General features: G+C 36.5%; 1 protein-coding gene across 2 annotated transcripts in view; it reads left to right on the top strand.

Moving 5' to 3' along the window:
* Positions 1-3101: 3101 nt before the first annotated feature.
* XIRP2 (xin actin binding repeat containing 2) overlaps positions 3102-27739 on the top strand; it is a 79174-nt gene continuing 54536 nt past the window's right edge. Inside the window, exon 1 of one of the 2 annotated variants that reach the window (XM_010367857.2) lies at positions 3102-3349. The gene's annotated coding sequence lies outside the window, so the exon portion shown is untranslated. The remainder of the gene's footprint in view (positions 3350-27739) is intronic. The other variant, XM_030916756.1, reaches the window with a different exon arrangement.

Genomic DNA, 27739 nt, shown 5'->3' with positions numbered 1-27739 from the left:
GCCCAAACCTTTGCTGGTTCATCTGTCTCCCATCTGCTAGGGCCAAGACAGAATTCTCAGCCTCCAGCTAAACCCAGATTATCAAGTCATTTCTAAAGACAGGCAGTTGTTGCACATTATTTTAGAGTCAGTATCCCTGTTATTTGAAGGCTTTCAACTGTTACCAGCCCTCCTCAGAGATACCTGTTTAAGTATCATGAAAATGTAGGCTATTCCACTTTACTTTTCTGTGTTTGGGCTTATGATTGTATCCTACTATCCTGTGAAATTTTGGAATTTAGGAAACATCTTAGAAAGAAAATAGAATTTGAGATCCTTCGCCTCTCCAGTTTTGTCACTCCAGTCCCATGGAATTGCCAAAGGTTCTGCTGTTTTTCTGTTTCCAGCAGCAGTGTTCTCCTTGGACCAAGCCCAGATTCTCAGGCTCTACCTGCATCCAAAATTGACAAAGACCCCCAGGACAGCCTCAGATCCTCAACTTATATTTGTAAGGTTCTTGTCTTTCTTGAATTGTACTGCTTCTGGGTCTCATTGGTTTGGCTGTCTCTGATGCCTAACATATATGATCTCTGTAATTGATGCCACTTTCTAATTGTCTTCCATGACAGCATTGGCCTGATGCTAATTACTACATCATCCCACTACAAGAACTTAAGTAAGTTTCAGTCAAGTACAATACAGGTTTTAATAGGTAGAGGTATCTAGGCACTATCAATATCAGATTAGATAGGGAGTAAAATTTTCCATTTGAATGTATAAGTTTTGTGATACAAGGGATCACCTTGTGAATCTTTCTGCCTTTATACCTGTCTACTATCACCCATCCATCCATCTACCCATCATTCTTCTATCTTGCTTTCATAGTAGTTTCATAGTAATTGATTAAACTGTTATTAAATGAAGAATGAAATTCAGTGTCTAAAGCCACTGTAATAATGAATGGTCAGAATCTAGGTCCTGATGTTTTCATTGTCTTCATGACTAAAATGAATGAACCAAATTATGTGATCACTAATTAATTTTATGACTGAACATTTTTGCTTAAACTTAGGTCAGTTAATTTATGTGTGCTCCCATAGATTTAACATTTATTGCTCTTCATTATTACCAATTATTATACAGTGTTCCACCAAGGTTTCTTTTCCTGACCATTGTTTATCTTAATGTATAATCATTGGGTTTTTGTACTAATATATACATTAGAAAATTTATTATGAGAAAAAAGTGAAAAAATACTATTTAATGTATATGTATTTTTATCAAATACACTTTTGTCCTGAAAAATCAAAAACAGCAAGCTTGAAGAAAAGTTATCATGAGTGAAACTTAAAGAAATATCAATAAAATGGAGAGAGAAAGCAGTGAGTTTTTAATAAGGAGAGAAAGTGAGGAAGCTAGAAGTCAGATCTTTGAATAATTAACAACCTTTAAAAAGAGTAAAATCACCATAAGCGTCATTAGCAACTATCTGCAAATATAATAATAAAATTGACTACGTTTACATTATAGGATCAATCTCCTCATAATTTAAATTGAATTATTGTGATTTCAGATCCAGTACCATTTTCTTTTGCATATAGCAAAGTAAAGTAATAATTATTTATTATGTAAATATTATGTTGGAGTAATAATGTAAGCATAATAATTAATTTATATATATTATTTCATTTCATCTTCACAACACCAATAGAAAGTTGGTCAACTTAGTCCCATTTAGTCACAGTTGAATAAAATAAAGCTTAGACAACTTATGAAACTTGCCCAGATCACAGAGTATATTATTGTCAAAGCTCTGTTGAAATCCTGTGACTTAAATCAGTATTGTCCAATAGATCTTTCTGCAATGTTGGAAACGTTTTATATCTGCACCAATACATAGCTTCTGTCCACATGTGGAGACTGATTGACTTGAAATGTAGCTGAAGAACTGAATTTTTAATTTTACCTAATTTTGATCAATTAAAATTTAAATGGCTACATGTGCCTAATAGCTATCATACTTGGAAGCACAACTCTAAGTTATTAGTCTATACTGGCCCTGAACACTCTTATGGAGTATATAGAACACTATTTCAGAAAGTTGTTCTTAGAGTTAATATGCTGGAATATCACTCCTTGACCTACTTTTAACAGAAACCAATATTGTATATGGAAAAATGTAATATATGTACTAATTTTATTAATGAATGTTATAGTAAACAGCTTATGAATAGGCATATATATGAAATAGAGTATATAGGTCAGGTGTTTCTTTAAGCCAAAGGGCAATTTGCTTTCTTTATTTGAGTTTGTTGTTAGGCCACACCACATTAGGAAAGTCATAGAAGGGAGGAAAGATAAAGGAAGCTGGTTATTTTCTATGTACTCAGAATGTATGAGATGTTGGCATTTTTGAGCTAAATGGCAGTGCTCGTTAGGTTCTGGGTCAGATTGTCAGCATGTGTTTGGTAAGCCCTGGCAGCAAAGGACATTTAATATGATTCTTTCAGGAGCACGTGAGGTGACTCCTTTTCCCTGCCTGCTCTTCCTCATGCCGAATTAAAGCTAATATTGATGAGAAGGACTCACACGGCAGGGGTGCTCTCTATTCTCTCTAGAATTCCTTTCCACCATTCTTCCTTGGCTTTTTTTTTTTTTTTAAGTAAACCAGCACAGCCTTTACTTAAGTCAACACTAGAGTAGTGTTTTGCTTTATACGTGAACCCTCAAGAAACAAACAAATGTTTTACATATCTAAGAACATTTTGTCAAGGAAAGGCAATGTCTCCTCTTCCCGAGAATCCATGTTAATTATTCCACCAGAATAAATGGAAACTTTTCCCACCTGCTTTATTTTCATATTCTTGAGTCTTAAGAGATTGAAAGTATTAAAACAAATGCAAGTAATTCCAGAACTTTAGTCCCTCCTTTTCCTCATCGACACTGGTTCAATTGTAGACTTTATACAGAAATTCAGAGCTGGCTGGTGGTCGTGGCTGCAGAAGGGAGTTTGATTGACTGCACATGTGTTAGAGCCACGCATACATTACTGAGGACACTATGAAGCAGAGTGGCCTCAGAGACACTCTTCTTAAAAGAGTGGTTGACTCAGGCCCCACCTTTACAGAGCTCAGTTCCTAAAAATAGGTGCCAAGTTGCATCCTTTAGACGCTCTGCTAAAATAAATTCAGCCGTCCCATCTATTTGCTTGATAGACCCTTCAGTGGAGCGGGCCTCCACTGCACCTATTGCTTTCAGGGGACTGGGAAATTTGCTGTGCATGAAACAAAGGAGGAAGCTAGTCTGTGAAGAGCTATAAAGATATATGATATTTCCACAAACTTGGAGTTAAACCTAAATATCATAAAAGGTAAGTGTAAAGTAGTCATTGACTATATGTCTGCTTCCTGAATTGTAAAATGCTCTCACTGGTTACTTAAGGTCAATGAAGACCATAGGTCAAATTGTAATCACTGTAAAAGAAAATATCCAGTTGAATTTGACTTTTATGATAATATTTAGCATTGATTTAATAGGATAAAATTTAGAGCTTCATATGTTAATCTGTTTGCAGAATAGCATTTTTCATACTTAATATTGAAGAATAATGAGTCAAACCTGATAAACAGTCATGAGTTAAAATTATACTTCAACTTACAAATAAGAGGGAAAGCAGAGAAAAAATTCGTTTGTCATTTATGAGCAGAAATGTAATTAATATATTAAAAATATAAATTATATTTCTTGGAATTTGTTGAGAGAAAGGAAGAGTTTGCAACATTTTCAACTGTTACAGCTTTCTCAAAGAAATGCATGAAAATTATTCTTTTTCAGTCTTACTTTGCTTTTGTAGTTCTTGCTCCAGCCAGAGTCTCATCTCCTCTGGGAGTATTACTGGAGTAAGATTAAAGAATCAGGTTCTTACATGTTTTGCAGAATTAAGAAAAGCACTGCCAGTTGGATCTGCCAGTCCTAATTATAGTAACTACAACCTTAAACAGAGAAGACTGAGATTTTACTTTAAAGATATCATGCCCTATATACTGTTTCAAATGGATTTTTCTTCTGTCTTCAATTGCCTGTGAACACTTTAATTTGGTCCTGTTGTGCCTTAAATGTTTAGATGTTAGAGACTGAAGTGATTTGGAAGAGACGTGATAACAGAATCTCTTAAGACACCAACTAAACGCAAGGACACTTTAAGATTACATAATACAGGGTTTAAATTTAGCCAGCTGGTGCTGAACCAAAAGATATTTTATTTTTACCAGTGCTCTATTTGGTCACTGACAAGCTGTAGGTTGTTTGAATTATTTAAAATTTTATGTGCAGTGTGCCAAAGGACAGGCAAAATATTTACCTTGGTGACATTCAGAGCTGTGAATGTTAATATGAAAGAGCACCTGTTTTGAGTTGTAGAAGATAAAAGTATTGAGTGGCAAAACGATTAGGTCCGAAATGAGAAAACCCTGAATTCTATGCCTAAGTATTTCTCTGCTCCTCTGCCTCATCTTTGAGTATTTTTTCTTCTTGCTAGCAACATGTAAACTAACAACTAGATCCATTTCTGAAAGTCAGTCCGCATTTCAGATACCTGCACTATGGCCAAGTGTCAGCTGTTTGGGAAAAATGCAGTCTGGAGTTTGGACTAAATGTTTCTGCTTTCATCTAGTGTTGGGCATCTTTTAAGATTTAGCTTCCCTCAACTACTGAAAAATAAAATGAGACATTCTTTAATGAGCTCAGAGGGCTTTACTTGGGAAAATGTTCATGGAAAAATGTCAGTTCGGGCATCATTTCTTCTGTGATTACAGAGGAAGAGGAGAGTGTTGCCTTTCTTCAGCTTTAATTTGAGGTTAAAAGCCCACAAAGTTTATGGATGATGTACTGTTGTTCACAGTTGATAGCTTCCCACTATTCTATGAGTTCCAGCCTCTCGCTTTACCTTTACCATGTTTGAAAAACCTCTCCAGCTTAGTATTCTTTTCACTTACTTGGTAAAATACTACTTATGATGAGGCAATGTGGAGTTGGACACTCCTGGTAACTTCAATACTGGGAACTGATATATTTCTCTCTCTCTCTTTCTCTCTCTCTCACTCGCTCTCTCACACACATACACAAAACTCTGGGTATTAAAAGAGACCATTTTTTGTAAGACTTGTTTGATAGCTAGGAGTCGTGTCTAGATGTATTAATTTATACAGCAGGGCAGACACTTAATAAGTGCCCAGCAGTGTAATTCCAAGATTTTTGATTGAACAATCTGTGAAGACAGAACTTAACGGACATTATATTGTCTTTTTTATTTGCTTCCCACCTCCTCTTATTGAAGTTACACTTTGAAATTTAATTAAATTGTAATGTGTTTCTTCCTGTTTCTGAAACAAGCACTTGCTCATTCACATCACAGGTTCATCCCTCACAGAATGGTTACTTCACCTTTTCTAATTAATTAATGACTTTTTTAGAACACTGATTTATTCCATATAGGTGCATGTTGTTTATATGACTGTGTGGCATGTTGTATTATCTGTTTTCTGACACTAATTCAGATATTAAGTGTTGTGTCTTTTCCAACACCAACCAATTCTCCAATTTGCTGACACCAACTGGCTGTCCTACAGTTCAATTCAGTTCTGACACTAGGTCTAGGATTCGGCAAAGACTCCACAGGTTGAAGGCTCAGTCCCACGAGGCTGCCCACTTCAGAAGACAGCCACTAATGGAGTGCTCAGGCCACCAATCTTTCTGTCCACATGACTAGAGATTAAGGGGTCCCCATAACCCCCTCCTCAGATGATTGGCTAGAATGGCCCACAGAACTCAAAAAGTGTTCCATTTGTTATAACTGGTATATTACAGAGGCTACACTTCAGGAACAGACAAATGAAAGAGATGCATAGGGCAAGGTATGGCATTGAAGGGCAGAAGCACACAGCTACCTTGCTTTCTTCTAACAAGTCATCCCCAGCACTTGGATGTGTTCGCCAATCTGGCAGCTCACCAAACTCTGTCCTTTAGGAGTTGTTATGGCAGATTCATTACAAAAGGCATGAGTGACTAAATCATTGACAATTGCTGATTGAACTCGATCTCCACCTCTCTCTTCTTTTCAGAGGCCAAAGATGGGGTTGAATGTTTTAACCGTCTAATCACTTATTGCTTTTTCTGGCAACCAGCCCCTATCCTGAAACTACTCCCCACCCCTACCCCCCCAACTCCTGGCTGCCAAGAGTCATCCCATTAGCATAAAAAAAGTCATTCTCAGGAGACTACAGAGTTTCTATGCCAGAGACTGGGGACTAAGACCAAAATATGTATTTCTTATTTAACATATATTATTATGACATATATTATTATGTCCACAATATAGTCTTCTCCTTTGACATGCTACCTATGAACTCCAGAGTAAAAATTTCTTACTATTTATTTTCCTAGCCACTGGAATCCATCTCTTACAAATTTAACTAAAGTATTTTTCCATTTGTATGATATAATCAGTAAGAGCACAAAAAACAATGACAATTAGGCAATGAAAAGAGCAGGTTTAGGTTTCTTTAAAAAGTTGAAAGTCAGCAAATGCAATCAATTACTTGTATGAGTTTTTCACAACAATGACAATGTGGCCATATTTAATGACTCTTGGGGCTTTGTAAGCCTACATAATGGCATAAAAATAACCTCCCAGTGAGCAGCACAGTAGATAATCTGCATTCTTGGTAGAATAGTTTTACTTCTTCAAATGTTCCAAAGATAAAAGAAATGTATTGGCCAGACATGGTGGCTCACGCCTGTAACCCCAGCACTTTGGAAGGTTGAGGCAGGCAGGTCACTTGAGCCCAGGAGTTCGAGACCAACCCCATCTCTACAAAAAATTAGCTGGGCATGGTGACATGCATGCCTGCAGTCTCAGCTACTTGGGAGGCTGAGGTAGAAGGATCACCTGAATCCAGGAGGTTGAGGCTGTGATAAACCATGATTGTGCCACTGCACTCCAGCCTGGGTGACACAGTGAGAACCTGTCTCAAAAATAAATAAATAAATAAATAAATAAATAAATAAATAAATAAATAAATAAGAAGGCAATGAAAAGAAATTTATTACACTGGTAACACAAAGACCTCAGTGACTAGTTCATCTAATGCCTTCAAATTCTAGATTAAGAAAACTGAGGCACAGGAAGACTAACTAGTAACTCATACAAGGTTTAAGCGCAGAGAACTAGAAACTAACTCTCTTGATTTTTTTCTGTACTTCATGTCATTTATGTCATTTTGCAAATCTTTGTGCCAAAAGACATCAACCCAACCCCAGTCCACCCCCATGACTCCGGATACATTTCCAAGTATATCTTGCAAGGCCTTATTTTTCTCACAGTAGCTTTTTGTTGCTTTTCATTTTGCATTTCATGTTTCTCTTGAAATTAGGACAAATAGTGGAAAAGGAGACCTGTCTGCATATTCTGTTAAAACTTGAAAAATGATGACTGGTTTATTTTTAAATTTTACAAGGCATGTAAATTTGTTCATCGTTGTTAGCTGGGATTCTGCCCCAAACTCTCACTCTCATCCCTGGACACAACTTTTCACTACTCTTTTTTTGGCAAGCCTTCAAGTAGATCTTTGTCTTTTACATTTTTTGAATTGTATGCAGATTATATCCTTGTTGCCTGGTGAACCTAATGCCTTACATATGTCTCACTGTTCAAAAGTAAGTAATTGCCAAATTGCTCCAGACATACATATGACTTAAAATAAATGTAATACTGAAAGAGTTTATTGTGGGAAGTTTCTCTGTTATTCAAAGATCCAATGCATCTTCCCCTAACATCTGAATATATCTGCATGTATATTTCTTTTTTTTTTTTTTTTTTGAGACGGAGTCTCGCTCTGTCGCCCAGGCTGGAGTGTAGTGTCCGGATCTCAGCTCACTGCAAGCTCCGCCTCCCGGGTTTACGCCATTCTCCTGCCTCAGCCTCCCGAGTAGCTGGGACTACAGGCGCCCGCCACTTCGCCCGGCTAGTTTTTTTTGTATTTTTAGTAGAGACGGGGTTTCACTGTGTTAGCCAGGATGGTCTCGATCTCCTGACCTCGTGATCCGCCCGTCTCGGCCTCCCAAAGTGCTGGGATTACAGGCTTGAGCCACCGCGCCCGGCCTGCATGTATATTTCTAAATGAGTTAATTTGGTAGTTATCAACATAGAAAAGCTTTTTTAAAAAGCACGTAGTAGCATTAATTTTTAAAGCACAGTCTGTCAATATAGTTTCAAAACATTTTCTTGGTGTTTTCCATTTCAATTTTAATGTGGACTGAATATCAAATAATTTTTGAATAGCAATACTGTATTATGTTATATTATTTTTAATTCATAGGAACTTAATTGCATTGAAATAAATTGTAAATATATCTCACATTATAAAGTTACTGGGTTTTTGAAAACAATAAACATTAAGTTTTCATAAGTAGAGTCACATTTCCCCCCATTTAATTGCATTGTAACTTCATGGGTAATTTATCAATATCTCTGTCGTTGATTTTGTGTTTGTTTGCTTTGAGTCAGCACTGCCCTAATAAGTCACCTTTATATTATCTAACCAGTAAACCATTGTGACAAATAATTAGCAGTTTGTAAACAACAATAGAACTAAGTGCTCCTGGGAAACAGTGAACTACGTTTTTGTAAAGCTAAAGATTACTCTTTGGTTTGTGTCTTGTAAGTTGGAGTTTTTTAATCTGGACTCAAGGGTCATATTATCAGATTGGTATATTCTTGGAAAAGGACATAAATAATCATGTTCATATTATTAAAGTTCTGTCCATTCTAGTGACAAGTTTTATTTAAAATCCACCACCTCTGCTTCGGCGGCATCCAGAGCTATTTTCCTGGGCACTGCATAGGATAGAAGTCAGCTACCAGTGTGGGGTCCAGCTGCAGTTTCCAACTGGAACACAGGGAATAGGAAAAGGGAGGCACCGAGGAAAAGCAACTGGCAGCGATCCACAGCTTGATCCCTTCCAGTTTTCCTCTGTAGCATCTCATTTTGCTCAGAGCAAGCACAGAACTTCATTAGAGCCTTGACGTCGCTAGTAGAAAATATGCTAGTCTTCTGAGTCCTAGAGGACTCAAAAACGTTTATTTATAGGAATGAAACTGTACTAGTGCATGCTGGCTTTCAGTCACTGACTCATTCTGGAATGGAAATTATTTCAAGATTCATCATCCCTTTATCATCCAGATCTGGACAACAGCCACAACTTCTACTCTGCAAAATTTCAGGGAAATGAAATTTGGAAGGCATGAGTTTGCATTTAAGTTACACCCTTTTGTTTCTCAAAAGATCTAGTTCAGCTATAGCAGCTGTCAACTCTAAATTACTATTTATAGTTCCTAACACTCCACCTTGTAAATAGAAGCAATAAGTTGCCTCAAACTTCAATTTTCACCTCTTTCATTTACTTCACAATTTCAATCCAACCAGTCACAGCTTATTGACTTTGTCCTTATGTTATGTTATTGCCATTTCTTTCAATTATCCACATATATACACCAATATGTATGTATGTGAATGTGTATGTGTACACGTATATATTCGTTCCTGTAAAGCATAGTGCTGCCTGTGCTTTTATATTGTTCTCCACTTCTTTCATATTCTTGAAGTCCATTCAGATGTTCAAAGAATGATGAATAACTCTCAAATAACAACGAATAACCACAATATCATCCATAATAACATCTCTTTTTACTCTTTGTTAACCATGAGTAGAGAGGCTAGGCATGGTGCCTCACACCTGAAATCCCAGCACTTTGGGAGGCTGAGGCAGGTGGATCCCTTGAGGCTAGGAGTTCAACATCAGTCTGGCCAACATGGTGAAACCCTATCTCTACTAAAAATACAAAAATTGGCCAGCTGTGGTGGTGTGTGCCTGTAATCCCAGCTACTTGGGAGGCTGAGGCAGGAGAATCGCTTGAACCAGGGAGATGGAGGTTGCAGTGAGCCGAGATCATGCCACTGCACTCCAGCCTGGGTGACAGAGTATGAGACTCTGTCTCAAAAAAAAAAAAAAATTTGAGTGAGATACTGACACAGTATCTTGTAACTATTTATATTGAGGAAATGTCAAACTAAATTATCATAATAATAGCACAATTTTATTCTTCCAGGGGTGGATATATAAAAGGAGTTTCAGGGGTTGATATATACATTTTCATTGTTGGTACCATCTTTCCATTTTCTTTCTTTCTTTCTTTCTTTCTTTTTTTTTTTTTTTTTTTGAGGTGGAGTCTCATTCTGTTGCCCAGGCAATGGCACGAACTTGGGTCACTGCAACCTCCATCTCCCTGGTTCAAATGATTCTCCTGCCTCAGCCTCCCTAGTAGCTGGGATTACAGGCATGAACCACCACACCAGCTAATTTTTGTATTTTTCGTAGAGATGAGGTTTCACCATGTTGGGCAGGCTAGTCTGAAACTCAGGTGATCCACCTGCCTCAGCCTCCCAAAGTGCTGGGATTACAGGCGTGAGCTGCCACACCTGGCCCATGTTTACATTTTGATCAATCATTAAAATCAGATAAATTTCACGAATAATGTGCTATTTTTCTCTTTCTCCCTTTCCCCTTCCTTCTTTTATATTTCATTTCTATTAAAGACCTCTGAATTATTTTCTGTAACCCCAGCATTATAACCAGCCTTGAAATGTATGAAGTGTTCTCAGTTCACCAGAATCACAGAAACATCACCTCCCAGAGCCAGAAGAGTTTCTAAATGAACTCCACATAACACTTTACAGGAAAATAGAAAATACTGTCAGGTTAACCCTAACTGGTTGAATGCAGACTTTGGCACCAGACTGCCTGGGTTTGAATTCCATGTCTTACACTTACCTACTGATTGACCTTGGGCAAATTAACAACTCTGTGCCTCATTTCCTCATCTGAAATCAGAGATACTAGTAGTATCTATCTCATAGTCTTATTTCAAGAATTAAACAAATTTATCTGTGTAAAGTTCTAACGCATCAGTCCATGGCACATAGTAAGTACTGTATAAGCTTTTATTATTAATATTATTACTATTATTATTTACTATATGAGTATAATGTAGCATAATAACTATCATCATTATATTCCAGGGATCAAGATAAGAATGTAAAATACCATGTGACTCTATATGCTGAACACTGAAAACTGCAACACACTAAAAACTGTTTAAGAGAGAAACTTGTCTACCTGATTTAATAGGTTGTTCTGTTGTTAAAAACACCCTTATCTTTCACAGATGCACTCTTCAGCTCAAATTAAATTACTGTCCTTTTCTGGAGTTGTAGAAAGCTATTAAGTGCCCCTTCTTATTATAATCCTTCTGACACTTGAAACAAATATACTTTCTGTTATCCTTGGTGATGTCAACATCATATTACTTCAAAAAACTGAATTCTTCAACCATCTCAACCCTAATGACTCCAGTTTCTTTTCTGACAAGGCTACTCACAGTCACATTTTAAACCTTGTCAGTAATTTGACCTAGTTCATAGACTCAAAATACTCTCTCTGATCACAGTTTTCTTTCTTACATTTCTTCCACTCTTTCTTTTCTTTTCTTTTTTTTATTATACCTTAAGTTCTAGGGTACATGTGCACAACGTGCAGGTTTGTTACCTATGTATACATGTGCCATGTTGGTGTGCTGCACCCATTAACTCGTCATTTACATTAGGTATCTCTCCTAATGCTATCCCTCACCCCTCCCCCCTTCCCACAATAGGCCCCAGTGTGTGATGTTCCCCTTCCCCAGTCCAAGTGATCTCATTGTTCAACTCCCACCTATGAGTGAGAACATGCGGTGTTTGGTTTTCTGTTCTTGCGATAGTTTGCTGAGAATGATGGTTTCCAGCTGCATCCATGTCCCTACAAAGGACACAAACTCATCCATTTTTATGGCTGCATAGTATTCCATGGTGTATATGTGCCACATTTTCTTAATCCAGTCTGTCACTGATGGACATTTGGGTTGATTCCAAGTCTTTGCTATTGGGAATAGTGCTGCAATAAACATATGTGGGCATGTGTCTTTATAGCAGCATGATTTATAATCCTTTGGGTATATCCCCAGTAATGGGATGGATGGGTCAAATAGTATTTCTAGTTCTAGATCCTTGAGGAATCGCCACACTGTCTTCCACAATGGTTGAACTAGTTTACAGTCCCACCAACAGTGTAAAAGTGTTCCTATTTCTCCACATCCTCTCCAGCACCTGTCGTTTCCTGATTTTTTTAATGATTGCCATTCTAACTGGTGTGAGATGGTATCTCATTGTGATTTTGATTTGCATTTTTCTGATGGCGAGTAATGATGAGCATTTTTTTATGTGTCTGTCACTCTTTCTTTTCAACTGCAACTGAGCTTGATCTTCGGCATGGTCTCCACATTCTTAGCATGTCCTGCACAGCAGCCCCTTCCACCTTTATTTACGTCATCTCTCCATGTTTTGAATCCACTCACAGCATCTGTGAAAAGATGGAAGAACTCTCACTCAGGAGCGAGGCACTGAAAGATGGGTCTGTGGAGACCAGACTGTTTATCATGGGAATCTAAAGGAAAGAAGGCAAAGAGAACTCAATAGTTGAAGAGGAAGCAAAAAAATCACAAGCCAGTGAAATGGTGCAGTGAATCAGGAAAATCACAAGATCAGAAATCAGTGGGTATAGGGACAAGAAAAGTTGGAGCCTGCAATGGATGAGGGCACACATTTCAAAACAAAGGCCAGAAACAACTCAGATGTGTTGAAAGCATCTGACTCCAGACTGCAAGAGTAGGTTTGAGAGCTTAATGTGGGGAGGCTAGACCTAATGCCCACTCAGTCTGGGCCCTGCGTTAGCAGCAGAGCTTCCATTGACACCTCATATCACTCTGCCTCCAATTCCGGCTAAATCCATCAAACTGAAAACCAATTCAACATTTTCCCATAATGTGCTACTTTTGCTCCCATTCCCAGGCTGCCGTATGTGTGTGTGTATCTTTATGTGTGTGTGAGAGAGAGGGAGAAAGATTCATAGTTCTGCACATAAGCTAATACTCAACATCATTTATTCACCTTTAACTGACTCGTTATTATTATATATTTGTCATTTTTCCTGACAATCCCAAATATTCTCTATGATAATATACAACTTGAAAATTTAAGACTGGAAATAAGTTTGTGGGTAATATTTTTAAGCCATGTTAAATTTTAAAAGTTTGGGCAACATAAGATTAGAGATGAAATAGCTACTAGAGATGTGCATTGGGTGTAATATGGATGAAGCTGAGATCTGATGGAGTGTGTGTGGTAAGACAAAAAAAGGAAGACTGGGGATGGAACCCTGGAGACTATACATGGTTGGGTGTCAGGAATTGTGTGTGTGTGTGTGTGTGTGTGTACAGACTGACCACGATAGATGAGTGCTATTTGTGTGTCTAGTCACTTAACAAGTCTATGCTCAGGTTTGACACTGTAAAGAACAGCACAGAGTGCTTGCAAAGCATCAGCATTTTGTGTTCCTCCTTCTGTGAGGCTTTCTTTAATGGCAACCTAGTGTCAGGCTTAGTGAGGTTTCTGACATTTCCTGTGACCCTGCAATGCTGGTGAATGGGTCCGAGGGCTTCGTGCCACGTCTGCTTTCCTTGGCAGGCTTCCAACTCGAGTACCCTGGGACATCCTGAAAGTCTACTGAAGTCTTCTTCCTAGATCCCACAAAACTAGGAGGATACTGCTTCCGATTCAAGGGTCCTCCAAAGAAAAATGTGGCTTGGGGTGGGTTGGTTGTGTGTAGGTATGTGTGTGGAGTGGGGTGGGTGTTTTCCTGTCCTGTGTGTACTTAGCTCACTGGGCTGGGGAGGCTAGTTCTTTTCTTCTGGACTGAAATATGATGGAGACATGAATGTATTTGGAATTTTTTAGCCGTAACGTTTCTAATTGCTTTGTGCAGCTATATAATAACGAGAGATTTTGGCAGAAATTACATTTGCCAGAAAGCCCAAAATTGACTGGTTTCACTTTCCAAGCAAACATTTTTACACAGTTCTAATTTTCACCTGCTCATGTGGTGCCCTGCTGAGACTTTTGGGTGAAGAGCTGAATTTCACTGTGGGAGACTCACAGGTTTACATGCAAGATATTTATTTTTGCTCCTTCTTGGAAGCTGTAATCCCAAGTTTCACATAACTTCTCAATGTTGCTTAATAACTTCTATTGCAGAATTTACACTTGTTTTCTACACTTCAAAAAAAAATAGGAGAGAGAAAGTAACAAAATCTGCCAACGAGAACCATGAAAAGACAGACATTAACTTTTGCAATATTATTTCAAGGCAAATTCATTCAACAAATGCTTAATGGGTACCCACTGTTTATATGTCAATATGTTAAATGTTAAATACTTATGAAGTTGACTATTTTAATCTCAACCATCAGTTTACTTCTTGGTGATCTAGAAATTTTAGTTCTAGATAAAAACAGAAATTTAATAACCAGTTCTGCAAAAATATTAGGGAAGGCTCTGCCACTCACTATTAGGGAACATGCAAGCATACTATTTTTGAAAATATTTTCTATTTTTCCCACCATTGCATGTAAGGAGCCTAAAACGAGCATTTCTGGCCACTGTGTGGTGGCCAGTCCTCCATATTCACAACTTCTTTAACACCGTGAAAATCTAGTTTCATATGGAATTTTACAAAGAAACCCAATTGCTTTTTACATCCCATCCCAACTTTCCTCCCCCTTATTGTCTACTTTACTTGAGTTTAAATACCATTGGTGTAGGAAGACTTCTGTTTGCAAGTGTTAAATTCTTTGTTGTTAAATTCATCACTGATGTATCTGTCTTAACATGCACGGGAAAAAGCAGGTTTCAATTTGAATAACATTTAATAAAAATAACTTTGCCCTTTAAAAACAGGAGTAAAACAGCATAAATGAGTTCTTCCATGTATGGTGCATTTATAGGATTAGGTTTTGAATCTGAGGGAAAAAAAAACAAATGCCTATGTCAAATTTTTAAAGATAAATAACTGTAAATAAATTAAGGGATGACAATAATGACTAATTATACACTCCATGTGTATCATAAGCAGGGAAGACTATTGAATTACTTCCACCCTTTGGACTGTTCCTAGTACCAGCATATCATTAGGAATCTGACATCATCTCTTTCTTTTGAAATTACGTGCTGCATTCATGGGTAAAGGGTATTTGTGTCATGTTACTGGTTACAGAGGAGAGTAACCCAGCATCTGGTTGCATCAGAGTTTTGATACATTAAAATTATTATAATTTTAATATGTAAACATTCCTGTTCTAAACTGTTTTAAAAAAACTGTTTAAAATGTATGCAACATTATTCACTGTCCTTTAAAATTATGAAAGAGAGGAATCAAAATGCAGTTGTGAAAGTACAAATATATGAACAAGATGCCAATTACCTTTTCATTTAAAGCACATTAGAAAAGCATAAAGCTTTGTTAAGAAAAATGGTGTCCTACATGGATTCTTAACGTTTCTGCTTAACATTAGCCAGTTAAGTAGAAATTTTGTATTCCTACCCAAGATAAAGTAATTAAAAGTTACATTGCTTTGAAAGTTTTCAAGGTTTGAGATACTACTTTTCAAAGCACATCACTGCTCTGAAAGAGTGAATTTACTTCCAGAAGAGTAGGTTATTCACCAAGCCGTGCTGCATTATTTAAGCATTTTCACTTTTCTTCTTGATTGCTTCATTTTCCCAAATAATGTTCAGTAAAGAAAGTGTGTTGAATTAGTGTGGCTTCCTTTCTTTGATCAATTCTATCAGTCATTTAGTTCAAAAGAAAAAATATCAAAGTATGCTGCTGTTCGTGGACTTAGGCAGAAAAAGCATTTTAAACAAAGACTTAAGATCATTGAAAACAGTTTGTGTAAATTCAGGGATTGATTTTTCTAAGACAAAAATTGGATTGAATTAAATACATTTTGTTATTCAAACAAAAAGTGTGATTAATAGGAGAAAAGCTGCTAGAGTGTCATGTATAAGTTGGTGAGAGTTGGATGTGATGATCTGGGCTTTCTTTTAATATCCTTTGTCAAAATAAATTTCAGATGCTAACCTTAAGAGAGGGGTGAAAGTTTGGATGAAGGTGAAGAGAGGAAATTCCTAAAACACATTCAGATACCTCTAGATCCTACAGAATGCTTTTAGCACAAAAATGATTTAAGGTAATAATCGGTAAATGATTAGCATTCCTACCTCTGCGTACATTCAAACAACTTAAATATAAGCCTGCCAGGAAGATACTTTTCAAAGCCACAAATTATTAAAGTTTCATCTCCATTACATTACCTTGGCATACTTTTTGTTCTGTTGAATGCCAACAGCATACTTGGAATTAAACAAAACAGTTCACTACACATGACCTAGCTTCATATGGAATTTTACAAAATCTATGAAAGAAAGAAGTTGATCATTTTAGGAAAAAGATTTTAAGCTAGTAGGCACGTGTCATCCCCATATACCAATGCACTGCTTTGACCCAGAATTAAATCACTTTCTGTGTATTCTGGAGGCCATGATGGTTTTAGGGGCACCAGTGGATATTTTAACCAGTCCCTTAGAGGCACACACGCTTGCTATTAATCATAGACGGAGCCTGCCTACTGTCTCTCCATGGCTGAGGGGTGAGCACATTTGCTTGCTATTTCAAGTTCTCTTTCTAGCTAAGACAACCAGAAAGAAGATGAAATTCTCCCCACAAGGGCACAGACCCCTAGTAACTAAACCACACATAAAAGGAGGATCTGGAAAGCTGAGAATCACAGGGAAGTTTGGAAAAGGAAAAGCACAAATGAAGCGGTAGCAATGAAAAGGGGATACATTCGAAAATCAGGGTCAGAAATAAAAGTTATGTCACAGAGGTAGCAATTCTGTAAGACAGATAATTATGTATGAAATTTTAGGATTTTCTAAAACAGAGACTTTAGAAATAATAGGATAGCAACTAGTTTAAATAGAATGAGTGCTGAAATTAAATAGAAAGGAGATGCATATTCAAACTGACCAAACATAACAATATTTTTAGGGGTTGTCCTCACAATGTTGAGTTTTTCAACACATGGGTACTTAGCACAGTAGCAGTAGAATGAACCATCAATGAAGGATACAGTTTCCTTCTCTTTACCTTTGGTAGGTAACCACCAAGCAGCAGGGACTGAAAGACTGGCCTAGTAATTACCTGGGCTGGTCTGGGTCATGGCCAGTGTTCACCGTGCCAAGCCCATTTCTCAAAGGCCCCATAGGAAATTTTAAAAGTGAGTAACTTTGAATGACGATTTCATGATTTTACCTAAAAAACACAGAGCAGGAAAAAAAAATGAGGAACCGTTAAGGGAGCGGGGTAGAAAGAGCAGATCTGTCTCTATAGTGTGACGTGCTAGGGTGATTTTCATGAACTTTACATTTTCAGTGGACTTTCATGTTGCTTATCGGTGAAAAATTGGTGGTTCTTGACCTAGTGCCAAAACCACATATAAATTAGCACTTTACATGTCATATACATTCATAAAACCGGTTCTATTTATCATTTTAGAAATAAGGTCAGATCAATACTGTATTTCTTGAGAATCTTTCTAGTGTTATTCTTTTTTTTATCTCTTCAAGTGGAGCATGACTGACTATAATGGTGATTAATTTGTCTCCAGCTCTGACAACCGTGCCTACTCGACAGTGGATGGGAAGTAGATGTTTAGAGAATGCATGACTAAAGCCCTAAGAGGAAAATGTACCATATACCTGCCAGGTGTGGTGGCTCACGCCTGGAATCTCAGCACTTGGGGAGGCCAAGACAGCCGGATTACTTGAGGCCAGGAGTTTGAGACCAGCCTGACCAACATGGTGAAACTCTGTGTCTACTAAAAGTACAAAAATTAGCCGGGTGTGGTGGCGGGTGCCTGTAATCCCAGCTACTCCGAAGGCTGAGGCAGGAGAATTGCTTGAAACCGGGATGGGATGCAGAGGTTGCAGTGAGCTGAGATCATGCCACTGCACTCCAACCTAGGCAACAGAGTGAGGCTTTGTCAAGAAAGAAAGAAAGAGAGGGAGGGAGGGCAGAGGGGGGAAGGAGGGAGGGAGGGAGGGAGGCAAGTCAAGGGAAGGAAGGAAGGAAGGAAGGAAGGAAGGAAGGAAGGAAGGAAGGAAGGAAGGAAGGAAGGAAGGAAGGAAGTGCAGGAATGGTACCATATACCTTCAGTATATAGCTGTGATGAAGATTGAGACAAGGGGACATTTGGATGAAAGTGCAACACCACCTCCCATCCCCTGGAGAATAGTAGATCACTCGAAAATGAGACCAGTGGCCCCTGCTTTGCATTTTCCCTTCCTTACAGTCAAGTTTATTCTCTTCTCTGTTCAGTTGGACCTATCCCTAACCCCTTCTCAAGTCTGATGTCTATGGTGACCAAAGCAATATAGCTGAGGGGTTTGCTTTGATTTCTAATTCTAAACTCAAACTTGTAAGAATGAAAAAGAGTAACTGATAGCTGTGGAAATTCAGCTTATTTGCTTCCCTTTGATTTATCCTTAGATTATGCTGAAGTCAATGTCTAGAAAGGATTTATGTGCATATATTTAAGAAGCAGAAAACAAGTTTCATTCCCTTAATTAAAAATTTACCTTGAAATAAAAATGTTTTATTTTAATGAAAATATATTTACATAAGAGACTGTGTAGAGTTTAAAGTTGTATGCAGAAATACTTGAAATCAACTCCAGGCTCAGCTACTTACTATATGATATCTTCTGAGTGTTACTTCCTCATCACTAAAATGGGAATAAACCACCCATCATATGTGGTTGTTATGAGAATTAATGGGATAATACATGTAAAATAATTAACACATTATATTCATTAACTGATAGCTATCATTATTATAATGTAATATAATTCTGAGAGAAATGTCCAACAAGAGACTTATGCTGTAAAAATATGTACCCTCTACAGGCATTTTTAATGATTCTAATTTATTAGACTATTTCAATGAAATTTAAGTCATTTTATTCAATTATTGATTTTTTTAACTGGTTAAATCTCTAAGCTAACCGATTAATTTAAAAATGTTTAATAGCAGTATGATTAGATTTTCATATATGCCCAAACTAGCAACATTTTTATACTAATGATTACCTAACTTCTGATCAAATTTTCTTAATTCATAACTGCTGTAGTACCAGAAGTACTTCCTATGAGATGATACGAGCTGCAAAAGACACGGGACATGTCTATAGAAAGAGAAGTGACAGCAGTTATAAATAACAGTCATATTATTTAGAGAGATTAGAATCTAAATGGACACTTAAACTGAGTCTTATCAGGAAGGCGGACACTTCTTTTTTTGGAACATGAAGAGTAACTTCAGAGATGGCTCCATCACATAGTGGTTTGTATATTTATGTGTCTGCGCAATTTGGGGAGCAGGAACTGAAATATGCATTTAAAAGTATCCAGTATGTAGCAATTTGTGACTTGGACAGACATATGTATGTGTACAGTGAATGCTTGTATCAGTTTCCTGTTGCTGCTGCAAGAAATTACCAAAAAATGCAACAGATTCCAATAGCGCTCATCTATTTTCTTACAGTTCTGGAGGTCTGAAGTCCAAAATGGGTTTCACTGGGAAAAAAGGAAAGTGTTGGCTGTGCCAACCTTCCTCCAGAAGCTGTAGGGGAGAATCTGCTTCTTTGCCTTTCCCAACTTCCAGAAGCTGCCTGTATTCTTTGATTTGTGGACCTTATTCCCATCTTCAAAGCCAGCAGTGTAGAATCTTCAATCTCTTTTCTCTCCCATTTCTGTCATCACATCTCCTGTCTTAATGCTCCTGACTCCCTCTTTCATTTATGAGGACCCTTGTGATTACATTGAACCCACTTGGTTAACCTGGGATAATCTTCCCATCTCAAAATCCTTAACTTCATTATATCTGCAAAATCTCTTTTGCCATGTAAGGTTACATATTCATAGATCCTGGAGATTAGGATGTGAACATCTTTGGGGGACCAATGTTCTGTCTACGACAATGCTAAATTTTGTCTTCTTCCTCTAATAGGCAACTGGATTTAAAGAATCACTTCCAGTATCTGGTGAACCAGGAGAATACTAGCTAGGACAGACTTAGTAAGAAAGCAAGAACTAACCCTTTTTATTACCATGAGAGATCTTCTTTTGTTAATATATAAAGCCCAAATGATCACATAAATGGATGGATTTTTGGGAAGGTGACAAGTACACATACAATAACACAATGCATTTTGGGGGAATAGGATCACAGGGAAGTTAGTTTGGGAAAATGGAATCTGAGTCACTGTGTTCATTTGCTGGAAAAAAATGCTACAAGATGGTTTTTGTGCTTACTTCCACTCATTTTTGTTCCCTCGCCCTTCTTCTCCATGGTTTTTTAAGAACTCTGAATTAATACAGGACTGTGCTGTACACTTGCTTTCATTTTATTCTCCATCTATTTCTTGGTTTTATAATATTCAAATGAGGATAAGAATATATAAAACTCAAATTGATTACAAATTTTACTTGGCAGTAGCATTCTGAATGCTTAAAAGAGATGAATTTTATTATTAGCTGAGGGATTTGCAAATATTAAGAATTATAGAAAAATTTATTCATGCTAATGGCTCTGAGCCTATGATATGTGTATTGGTATGATATCCTGCACACAAATTCAAGCAGGGTTATAGATCATGTATTTAGGTTTGACAGAATTTATCACTCTCCCAATGTAGTTCTAAATCAAGTTTTTTTCAAGAACTAAACAGTTGACTTCTTTATAATGAGCATCCAGAATAAAGTAGCAAAGCTATTGATGTGTCACCTGAAGTGTACTTGCCTTCTTGAAGCTGGTATCTATGATCACTTCAGCTCTGCAGGCTTCCATGGGACTCACCAGCAAACTTTGCCTGGTTCTTAGGTGGGATTACATTGATTTTAGCATATTTCAAAGAAAAAATAATAAATTCAGTTTTTTCTGCTAAACAGTTTAGATTATTGTTAACCTTAGAATTTCTTTTGTGTCACAATAATACACTGGACTAGCCATCTGGGAATATTATGGATATTTTTATTGTATGTGCGATATGAGTCAGTTCCTAACAGTAAAAGGCATCTCTTTGTTGTTTGACTTTTCCTTCATTTGCTTACTGAGCATAGTGATTTTGTTTGTTGTTGAACACCTGTCTTTCTTAATCGGTAGCATAGGTAGCATCAGAATTGGAGCTGTCACAGAGCCTGGGGCCGGATTGCTGAGCTTCCCTTCCCAGCTGTGAAACTCACCAGCTGTCTGAACTGGCACAGGTTTTAGAAACTGTCTGTGTTTCCTTATCTGTAAAATAGAGATAAAAAATAAAATAGCCTCTATCTCCTAGTGTGATTGAGAGTATTAAATGGATTCATATTCTGACACATAGAAAGCACTTTATAAATATTTGCTATGAAGTTTTCACTTGTAAATCATTCTTTGAAGTTCTTTATCCATTATTCAATATTAGCATTTTTTTTCTGGCCCATCAGTGTTCTTTAATGAAAATAAATATGTGTATTTATTATAATTATCCTTTTCTAATTTTTATTTTCTCTTATAAATTTTGCTGAAAATATTTTTTACTTTGAATTTTTATGCTTATAAAGTCCAGTTGAAGCCATTTTATGAACTACTTGTATTTCTCTAAAGATTCATAATTTTTAAAAATATTTAATTCTTTAGCCATCTGGTATTTCACTTGCAATATGCTGTGAGGTGGGGATCTCTTAATGTTTTCCTCAAATCGTTACCCAGTTTTTCTCAGCAAAGTTTGTTAAGAGTGCTGCAGTTTCATCCCCTTTCTGCATCTTTCTCTCTAACACATATTCACATGGCCAACTCCCTCAGGATTCAGTACACATGTTCTACTTTTCAGATGCCTTTCCTGATACCTGCCTCACTAACATACCCAGGTGGATTATGTCCCTCCAACTCAGCTGGAACAAACCCATTACACACTGGCTATAATACCCTGTCTCTCCAACTATACTGAAAGCCCTGAAAGGTAGTGAAAGTATCTTATGCTTTTTGTAGATAATCAATATTTGTTTAGTGAGAATAAATATAAATAAACCTTATCAATTATATAATTAATTATATAAACTTTGTCAATTATATAATTATATAACTAATTATATAATTCAAAATCATTTATTTCTGAGCTTTCATCTGGCAATATGTAGAAAGATATGGTAAAGTCACCCACAGCTATTATTTTCCCATAAAGGTTTCCTTTTCCTTGTTACTAATGGCCTTTTACTGTTGCTGTACTGTGCTAATTAGCATGTAGTGGTCAACACTTTTTCCAGCTTCATAGTGGGATGGTATCTTTTAGCTATGGAATGGTCCTTTATCTCATTTAATATATGAATAATTTGTTTTTAAGGATACTTTGCCTGAAAATAGCATAGTAATGATGACTTTTCTTCATTTATATTTGCCTGGTAATTTATTGTCCAATATATTTTTTAAATTGTATGGTTTGTTTTGCATCTATTTATTGCACATGGTACATCGTTAGGTTGTTTGTTTTCATCCTTCGATGTGAAATTTGACCTCTGAATATTTCTATGATTAATACTTTTAGTTATAAATAAATAAATACAACTATTTTTATGTCTACCTTATTATATTTTGAGGGCCTTCGTTTTCCTTTGGGCTGCCTTTGTTATTACATGGTCTGTTTTTGACTTTTTGTTGCCTTCTCACATGGTTATCAACTTGGACCTATGTAGACCCTGGTTCACAAAACTAAAATTTCAGTAACCAGTAACTGGTTCTGTAATTCCCTTTAGTGTTCAGCATTGTAAAGGAAATATCTAAGGATATCTGAATTTTGTTTCTTTATTATTCTTTATTTATTACTCTTCATGTATCTGGATAACTACAGAATTTTTCTTTTTCCATGAACTTAAAATGTTCACTAGGATTTGCCAATATGTTGGTATGTTTAAATTAACTTTATTCCTGGCTTGTGGTAAATATTTTCAATCTATGCCCCAAATTTCATTTTTGGCAATTTTTTTTCTTCTAGTATATCTTATTTCTTCTACCTACTTCCCCATCCTCACACTGAAATGCCTGTAGTATGGATTTTCCTCTGTTTTCCATCTTTGCCATATTTCATATTGCTGCTAATATGCTATTGATTTTCTTTTCTATAGCATATATTATCCTATTTACTGCCTTCAATGTGTATTTTAATTTTTCAAAATGCTTGAGTATCTTTAGTTCTTTTCTCATCTTTGGCAAATGTCTTGTCTTCTGATTTCACGTTGGCCAAGTCTCTGCTAAAAATCAGACATGGCTCATATCATATCAGCCTCACAACCCAGACACTATCAAGTAGTCTCTGAAAGAAATAAGGAGTTCAAAGTGCTTTCCATTTTATTCTGCAGACTTTTGCATTGTCCACAATGGGAAGGCACAAGGGAAAATAAATGAGATGACTCACACAAATTTAAGCAATGTTTAAGCCACTTTTAAAGTACCTAGTATTAATATATCTCTCATCCAGTATTGTCAATTGTGTTGTTACACAGTCATCCTTTCCATATGACTATCCACAGCTACAATTTAAGAATGTATCTCTCATATTTTGAAAGTAATAGGAAATATTTACATTTATCTGGCTTTAGAAATAAGATTGTGACAAAGATTGTGTCAAATAAGGTTGTGACAATCACAAAATAAGATTGTGAACCCAGACACAGTAGGTGTCTTCTGCATAGTTTTTTTCAGGATCCGACAGTAATTTAGAGCAACACATTGACCCTAGCTCTATGTATCAAGCCATTGAACTTTATTTCCAAATTGTAACTCTATGAAAATTTTAGGATCATATTTATAACTTATTTCAGATTGTTGGATAATTGCTTAATAGGAAATGAGGATAGATTTTTCACTTCTTAATGTTGTAAGAACATATCATTTTTATAAATCACTGAATTCCAAATTTGAAATTTCCTGTACAGCTAGTTTAGGATGATTCATAACAAATCTATCAATGATCCTTTTGAAATATTTCTATATATTAATCTGTGCATATCCGTAAGAATTCTTTCTCTGATTATATAAATTGTAAAAGTAGGAGAAAATTCTAGAATTTATGTTACATTGACTATTCCTCACTGTTTTCTGTCTCTGACATCTTACCAACTTCAAGGAAACACAAAGGGGTTGCTATTCAATCCTTTCTGTTACAGACTGCGGACATGTGAATAATCGTTCAAGAAAGGAAGAGTGTTCTGCCTTATAAATATTGCACCATTGTGTGTTTTTTAAATGTTTTAAACATGGACTCTCCATAGAAAGTAAAATTCAGAAAGGCATAATGAATTTCTATAACCTGGTCAAATTTTATGAATAGATTTAGTTTGTTTTTAAAAACTGCAGAAGAAAAGCATATGTTTGGTGGTTGGGAAAAAATATCTCTAGTCACACAATTTCTCATGATTTAAGAATGTAGAAATGGGCATAAGTTGGATCTATCTATAGTATATGACTTTTTATATTATATCAAAATTAAAATGTAAATCTTTTTTCTAAGAACCTCAAAACCCTTATAAAAGATATTCTTATCCTTGTTATCTAATAGTTGCCATGATAATAGGTTGTATTTTTTAGTGTTTTATTTTCTTTCAAAATGCTTCTCTATATGTTTTTTCTGCTTTGTGGGATGTATTTTACTACAAAAAGAATGAATGTTTTGAATAGATTATAAATTATTTTCTTATATGTGAATAAATGCATGCTTTCTATGTTTAGTGTGCAATGAATTCTAAGCCCAGCTATACCATTAACTCGAGATTTGGGAGAATTCACTGAACTTCTTTGGATTTTGGATTACTCATCTGTACAATAAATTACCTCTAAGCCTCAGAGACAGAAACTCCAACAAAATGATTTTGTGATATTAATATTTATAATGCTTTCTAACAGAAATAGTCATTTGAAAATTTAACTTTTCCCTTCCTCCTTTTCACAGAGTACTTTAGCCTTTTAGTTTGTTCTTTTCTTGTCCGACTTGCACGCTTAATGGTTTTATCATTCCCTATTTTTCCACAAGTGTTGTATGACAATAAGCATCTTTATTTGTTCCTCTAAGTTTCCTTTTTCTTTAAATAATACCGTCAGCTTATTTATACTGCTCTCTAAACTCAATTGCTTCTAAGACATGTGGAATTGAGTATTATGAGGCCAGGCACCTCATGTTCCTCTCTTCTATCCCCCACATCCCTAAAGAAGGGGCTGACTTACGTACCCTAAAAATTTACATCAGGTGTTATCAGCTGCAGGCGCACTGCATTATAGTAGACTGGGCAGGAAGTATCGCCTAATTTTTCATATGAAGAAATTGATAGATATTGACTTAGAAAGTTAGGAAATAATGTGGATACAGCCTATTGGTTCAAGGTAATTTTTCTAATCCGAGACCCTACCTGAGTATGCAGTTACTGATAGGCTGATGGGGAAAGCAGGGCGGCGGTGGGAGTAGTGACAGAGAGAGAGAAAAAAAGAATGAAAGTCTTTTCTATGATCATCCAAAAAGGCCATGAGCAATGGAATCCAAATATGTCAATACTCAGCCCACTGATTTCTTTTTGACGAATAATGTTGGGCATTTTGTCATTAAAAAATGATAAAAATCAAATATTTGAAAGCTAAATACTATTTGTAAATTTTAGCCAAAAAAAAGCCTGAACTACTATTAAGATTACCAAAAGAATGGCTTCTGTTATGGATAACACACAAAATAAAATTTATATTTTAATGTGGAACAACTTTAGGGTATTATGTTCAATAAAATCTATATGACATTCATTCACATCAAAGTAAGAACAGCACAGTTGAATGTAAACTGAATTCATCTGTGCAGATAGATAATCCACAGGGAAAAATAAAGAGCTTTTCCTCGGCATGTGAAAGACTTTCAGTGATTTGTTGGAATCTCTTTTTATCAGAATCAAGTGGAGGAGTCTTTTGTATGGCTATGAGGTTTTGGATGACAGGTGAATTTCAAAGATAACTGGCATTTGTTGTCAATATAATCAGTGTTGTACAATCAGCATTCATATAATACAATGTCTTATTCCTTTATGCTTTGTATCTTTTTGGTAGCATGTTAAGTATTTTTACTATTTTAATTACAATATATGAAAGTGTTTACTGAATAAGAAGTCTCTATGGAAAACCAAATACTCTAGGAAGGTGTCAAAATGAAAATGATTTTTAATTTTTCTAGGCCACAGAAATTGTTCTCAACTGCTGTTGTGTACATAAATCTTAAAAACGCTAATAGAAAAAGCAAGCAATTCAATAAGATGGTTCAACTTGAGGACTGAGAATTGAGGGAGGAGAGAGGAAGAACGGGGCAGGGAGGGAACAGCTTGGCTGTCTTTTACTAGAGGTTATTTGGGCCTTGGTTGGTAGTGATTAAATTATAACAACCCAAATAAAAAGTACTACAAAAAGCCCTACCCCGTAAGCCCCAGAAACTACCAGCCCTAAGAGTGAAGGCAGGAGATGCATAAATGAGTGATGCATATACATAAACTCATATACAAAAGCACATGTATACATACCTATATCATACCCTTGAAATGATTTTGGAATCATAACCATCTAAGAGTGAATAGTAAACCATCAAGCAGAGGGATAACAACAAAAACCACTAGATTAAATAAGAAAAACTAGTTTTGAGAACAGTTCTGGCATACATAAGCTAAATAGCCTTGGAGAATCACAGAACAATGGAGGGTCCTTATGTTCCTTTCACATAAGGAAACAGTCAGGCATATGTTTTCTTCTGCCTAAAAGGAGTTGATTAGATTGGGTTAGGTTCGATGATCTCTAAGATCATTCTGTTTCTAACAACTGCTATTCTGTGATTGTGCAATCAGTCTTTCACACCGTTTCCAGATAAATAATTCCTCCTACCCTGCATTTTTGCCAAGTAGATGGCTTCATGGGTAAATTATCAGGCTCTCTGAAATGGGTGCCTGACAAAGCTGTTTCTAATGATACTATTTCTTCTTTCTTATGTAATACATTCCCCATATGAAGAAAAGAAAAAAAAATCCACAGCCCATAATATTAACAGTATTTGCATATTTTAGCTGGACGTATCTCCTTAAAGGTTGAGGGGTGAGGAGAGAAGAAAGGAGCAACTCTCAGACTTGTTAAAGATTTTGTCAAACCATATTCAAATCTGCCACTTATTAAAGGTGTGATCCTTGGAAAGTTTTTTAATAGCCGTGACTCTCCATTTTCTTATATAAATTTATAGAAAATAATATTACGGTCGGGTGCGGTGGCTCAAGCCTGTAATCCCAGCACTTTGGGAGGCCGAGACGGGCGGATCACGAGGTCAGGAGATCGAGACCATCCTGGCTAACATGGTGAAACCCCTTCTCTACTAAAAGATACAAAAAACTAGCCGGGCGAGGTGGCGGCCGCCTGTAGTCCCAGCTACTCGGGAGGCTGAGGCAGGAGAATGGCGGGAACCCGGGAGGCAGAGCTTGCAGTGAGCTGAGATCCGGCCACTACACTCCAGCCTGGGCGACAGAGCGAGACTCCGTCTCAAAAAAAAAAAAAAAGAAAGAAAAGAAAATAATATTACCTACCTCACAAGATTGTTAGCAAAGTAAATTTGAAAATGCACGTA

This window comes from Rhinopithecus roxellana, chromosome 14 (assembly GCF_007565055.1).
Source record: "Rhinopithecus roxellana isolate Shanxi Qingling chromosome 14, ASM756505v1, whole genome shotgun sequence".
Taxonomy (NCBI): domain Eukaryota; kingdom Metazoa; phylum Chordata; class Mammalia; order Primates; family Cercopithecidae; genus Rhinopithecus; species Rhinopithecus roxellana.
Note: the sequence above shows the minus strand (reverse complement) of the source record. Positions and strands in the feature narration are given on the sequence as shown.